The sequence below is a fragment of the Chinchilla lanigera genome, unplaced genomic scaffold (genome assembly GCF_000276665.1).
Source record: "Chinchilla lanigera isolate Chin_1 unplaced genomic scaffold, ChiLan1.0 scaffold00043, whole genome shotgun sequence".
NCBI lineage: Eukaryota > Metazoa > Chordata > Mammalia > Rodentia > Chinchillidae > Chinchilla > Chinchilla lanigera.
Window position 1 is genome coordinate 5,484,108 of NW_004955444.1, and position 5,970 is coordinate 5,490,077.

The 5,970-nt window shown below is 40.6% G+C and overlaps 1 pseudogene; it reads right to left on the reverse strand.

The window, feature by feature from the left end:
- Positions 1-3,971: 3,971 nt before the first annotated feature.
- Positions 3,972-5,970, reverse strand: part of LOC106149359 — a 6,346-nt pseudogene continuing 4,347 nt past the window's right edge.

The following is a 5,970-nucleotide window of genomic DNA, read 5'->3' on the forward strand; positions in this document are numbered from 1 at the left end:
AAGACCAATAGAAAGAAGCGATTAAGCAGAGGAAAAGACAAGGAACCATCAGCAGGAAAATTTTATGGCAAGAACAAGCCAATACATACCAGTTATAACTATCCGTATAAATGGTCTCAATCCACTAACCGAAAGAAAAAATAGACTGGCATAATGGATCAAGAAACAAGATCCAAAAATATGCTGCATTCAAGAAATACATTTAACTTAAAAAGAAATTCATAGACTGAAAGTCAAAGGTTGGAAAACAATACCTCATGTGACAGAAATCCAGAAAAAAGCAGAGGTAGCTATTCTTTTTGCAATGTGAACTTAAGCCAAGACTGAACAAAAGAGATAAAGAAGATTGCTACATACTTGTTAAGGGAAAACTCCAAGAAGAAGAGATAACATTCAAAAACATAAGCATCAAATACAGGTGCACACAACTATAAAACAGATATTAATGGACATGAAAATTCTAACAAGCACTAATACATTTGTAATGGGGGAACTTAATACCCCATTGTCACAAATAAATACATCAATTGGATAAAATTTTTTTTTAAATCTAAAGTGAAACAAATCTATGAACAAATGGACTAGTAGATATCTACAGTGTTCCACCCACCAGTACCAGAATGCGCATTCTTCTCAGCTGCACATGGGATGCTCTCCAAAATAGACTACATACTGGCACATAAAAACGCCTTAAATAAATGCAGAAGAATTGAAATTATCGCATGCATATTATTAGAGCATAGTGCAATGAAACTGGAAATCAATGGCAAAAAAAACTGTAAAAACTCCATAAGCACATGAAAATTAAATAACACCCTTCTGAGCAACAAATGAGGCAAAAATGAAACTAAAGAAAAAATTAAACAGCATTTACAATTAAATGACAATACTGATACAATGTACTGGAACTTATGGGAGCAATGAAAGCAGTCCTAAAAGGGAAATGTATAGTAGTGAATTCTCACAGCAGAAAAATAGTAATAGCTCAAATAAATAACCTAATATTGAATATCAAAGTTCTACAAAAAGAAGAACAAGTCAACTCAAAGCCCATATGAGGGAGAGCAGAAATTAATGGAATTGAAATTAAGAAAATAATAAAAAACTAAATGAATAAAAGTTGGTTCTTTGAAAGATTAAATAAAATTGATAAAACCTTATGCCAAAAATGGTTTTTTTGCCCATCAATAAAAGCAGATTCAAATTCATGCAATTAGGAATAAAAAGGGTGAAATCACAACAGATCCTGCACAAATTCAAATGGATCATCAATACCTACTTTGAGAACTTTTACTCTAATAAGATGGAAAATGCAGAAGAAATGGACAGATCTTAGATGCATATGAATTACAAAATTGAATCAAGATGATATAAAAGTTCTGAATAACACAATAGCAGTCAATGACATGAAAATGTAATTAAAAACTTGTCAATAAAGAAAAACCCATGTCCTGATGGATTCACTGCTGAATTGTACAAGAAATTGAGAGAATACATAATGCCATTACCTATCAAACTCTTTAATGAAATTGAAAGGGAAGCAATACTCCCAAAGTCATTCCTGGAAGTAAGCATTACCCTGATACCAAAACCAGAGAAGAACCCAACCAAAACAGAACAACAGGCCAATCTCCCTAATGAACATAGATGCAAAGATACTCAATAAGATACCGGCGAATGAAATTCAGTAAATCTTCAAGAAGATTATACACCATGACCAACTGGGATTTATCTCAGCGATGCAGGAATGATTTAACACACACAAATCAATAAACATAATACACCATATTAACAGAGCCAAGGACAAAAATCATATGATCATCTCGATAGATGCAGAAAAAGTGTTTGACAAAGTCCAACATTCATGAAAAAAGCCTACAGAGGGGCTGGGGATTTAGCTCAGTGGCACAGTGCCTGCCTGGCAAGCACAAGGTCGTGAGTTCAATTCCCAGTACCAGGAAAAAAAAACAGGCAATTAAAAGCCTACCAAAAATGCAAATAGATGGTCTTAATCCAAATCTGATAAAAGCCATCTATGACAAACCAACAGCCAACATCATATTAAGTGGACATAAACAGAAAGTTTTCACTGTAAAATCAGGAACAAGACAAGGATGTCCATTGTCACCATGCTTATTCAATATACTTCTGGAAATATTAAGCAGAGTAATTAGACAAGAGAAAGATAAAAAGAATAAAGCTAGGAAGGAAAGAAGTTAATTTATCATTATTTGTGGATGACATGGTACTCTACATAGAAGACAAAAGACTTTAGATTTAATAACCAAATTCAGTAGCACAGCTGGATACAATGTGAAAAATAAAAAATTAATAGATTTTCTTTACATGAATAACAAATTCATTGAGAGATAAATTATGGAAATAACACCTTTCACAATACCATCCATAAAAAATGAAATGCTTAGTAATCAATCTAATGAAGAAAGTAAAAGACCTCTACATTGAAAACAATAGAACTCTGAAAAAGGAGATTGAGGAGGGTATCAGGAAATAGAAAAATATGCCATGCTCTTGGGTAGGAAATGCAATATAGTGAAAGTGGCCATACTTCCAAAGTTGTTATATAAGTTTAATGCAATCCTGGTCAAAATTCTAATAGCATATGTCTCAGAGTTATAGAAAACAATCCTGTATCAGTCAGGGTTTACTAGAGGAATAGATATAATACAAGATAAACAAATGTACAAGAAATTACAAGTTTGGCTTACCGTGGTCAGCCACAGAGTTGGATGAGGAAGTGTGCAGAGGGTATCTGCACGCCGGAGGTTGAAGAGCCCAGCCCCAGACCTAGAGCTCACTGTAGTGTCTGTGCAAGTCCGTATCAGGGTGCTGATGGGTCTATGATGGAATGCTGAAGAATCTGCGATGAAGGCCGGAGAGCCAACACCAGAAGACTGAAGAGTTCCAGGTGGAAGCCGAACAGTCTGCACCAGAAGCCAGGAGACGACCAAGCTGAAGGTGAAGACGGGAGCTCCTTCTAAGAACCAGCAGCCAGTCTTTCCTCAATTCCTTTTCTTATGCAGTCTATCCACTCTGGGGGGATGGGGGTTGTCCTCTACACCCACACCCTCTGCATGCCTGCCTCTTGCACAGGCTGAGGATGAATACAAAGTAAGCACTCTGGCTCCCTTCTGAGTCACATAGTTAACCTTCTAACTTCTCAAATTAACACAATAAACAACATCCCAGAAGGGTAAGGGCATGTCCTTTTCACCCCAAGATGCAGAACTGCTGAGTCACTTAGCCAAACCTCTAGAATCCCCAAGTTGACACAATGTATCGACCATAACACTCCACCTCTTGTCAACTTGGCAATCAGACACATTTCTTTAAATCAGTTTCCAGATACAAAGACGTGCTTATAATTACACCTAACATGTTACTATCCTACATGCAAACGTAAACGCACTAATTCCCTCACCAAAATAAAAGGTAAGTTGTCCTTGGGTGATGGTTATTCTTATCATTTCACAACTTGAACATTATAACACAGTTTAACAATCCTTAAGCACCAGTCTTAAGTCTATCAACATTATATTATGTTAGAATCATATTAGGGGAGAAATAGTACAATTACACTCCTCTTTTCTGTAGCTAATCACAAGGTCATATCTGGTATTTAGAACTACCTTCTTCCACTACCCATTCTGTATTCCCTTGGCCTTCAGCAAGCACCTCAGCAGGTCTTGGTTCTTTCCCAGGTGGAGTGAACCATGCCTTCATTCCTGAAGGCTCTGGGCCATTTCTCATTGTGCGTATATTAGGTTGTTGTAGTTTCTCATTGATTTTAATAACAGGGCGTGGTAATACTAAGAGGCACCCTAAAGGATCTCCTGCACTCCACATATATTCTTTCTTTCCTCTATTGTGGAGTAGTAGTCCAATTTCCCCTTGATAATCTGGGTCAATTACCCCTGACAACACTGTGACTCCCTTTTCAGCTTGTTTCCTCAGAGGCGTAAGGAGACCAAAATGAACGGGGGAAATCTTAGCTTCCAGTTCAATGGTACCATTGTTGTGCTTTCTGGTGCAAGCTTTCCCCTCTCTGGAACTAAGATGTCTAAGCCAGCAGAACATAAGGTCATGGGTACAGGAAGCAGAAATTTTGCTAGTGGATCACTAGGGGTAATGGGGAGTGGTTCCATTCCTACTCCCACTCCTTGATTCCTGGACCCATGAATCCTGGCTATGGGAGACACAGTGCCATATAATGAATGCTGATTCCAAGCATACACAGCCTTTTGAAGTACCTTACCCCAGCCCTGCAAGCTATTGCCACCTAGCTGGCACCTTAACTGTCTTCAAAAGACCATTCCACCTTTCTATCAATCCAGCTGCTTCTGGGTGGTAAGGAACATGGTAAGACCAGTGAATACCATGAGCATGAGCCCATTGCTTTACTTCTTTGGCTACAAAATGTGTTCCTTGGTCAGAGGCAATGCTATGTGGAATTCCATGACAGTGGATAAGGCATTCTGTAAGTCCGTGGATGGTAGTTTTGGCAGAAGCAGTATGTGCAGCAAAGGCAAATCCATATCCAGAATATATGTCTATGCCAGTGAGGACAAAGCACAGTCCCCTCCATGATGGAAGTGGTCTAATATAATCAACCTGCCACCAGGTTGCAGGTTGATCACCATGGGGAATGGTGCCATACCAGGGACTCAGTGTTGGCCTCTGCTGCTGGCATGTTGGGCATTCAGCAGTGCCTGTAACAAGACTAGCCTTGGTGAGTGGGAGTCCATATTGCTGAGTCCATGCATAACCTCCATCCCTGTCACCATTCCCACTCTGTTCATGGGCCCATCAGGCAATGACAGGGGTGCTGAAGAAGGAGGTTGGCCAAAGAAGGAGGTTGGCCACTATCCACAGACCAGGTCATCTTATCTACTCAATTATTAAAGTCTCCTTCTGCCGATGTCACCTTTTGGTGAGCATTTACATGGAAGACAAATATTTTTACACCTTTCGCCCACATGGAGAGGTCTATCCTCATACCTCTTCCCCAAATATCTTTGTCACCGATTTTCCAATTATGTTCCTTCCAAGTTCCTGACCACCCAGCAAGACCGTTGGCCACAGCCCATGAGTCAGTGTACAGTTGCACATCTGGCCACTTTGTCTTCCAGGCAAAGTGTACCCCCAAGTGCACTGCCCGAAGTTCTGCCCACTGTGAAGATTTCCCTTCACCGCTGTCCTTCAGAGATGTCCCAGAAAGGAGCTGCAAAGCTGCAGCTGTCCACTTGCGGGTGGTGCCTGCATAGCATGCAGAGCCATCTGTAAACCAGGCCCTAGCCTTCTCTTCCTCTGACAGCTGATCATATGGTACACTCCACAAGGCCATAGGTACATGCTGGGAAACAGAAGGCAGTACAGTAGGCCTAGGAGCCATAGCTATCTGGGCAACTTCCTCATGTAGCTTACTTGTACCCTCTGGACCGGCCCTGGCTCAATCATGAATATACTTCTTCCATTTAGTGATAGACTGTTGCTGTGCACATCCAACCTCATGACTCAGTGGATCAGATAATACCCAGGCCATGACAGGCAACCCAGGTCTCACGGTGACCTGGTGTCCCATGGTCAAGCGTTCAGTTTCCACTAGGGCCAGTGGCAGGCCAAGAGCTGTTTTTCAAAGGGAGAGTAGTTATCTGCAGATGATGGCAGAGCCTTGCTCCAAAATCCTAAAGGCCTCCACTGCAATTCAACTATGGGGGCCTGCCAGAGACTCCAAAGAGCATCTCTTTCTGCCACTGACAGTTCAAGTACCATTGGATCTGCTGGATCATATGGGGCAGGGGCAGAGCAGCCTGAACAGAGACAAACAGACAAAGAATAGTAAAGGCAATTCTGGGAAACAAAGGCAGTGCAGGGGGCATCACAATTCCTGAGTTGAAACTGCATTACAATGCTACTGTGATAGAAACAGCATGGTACTAGCAAAAAAAA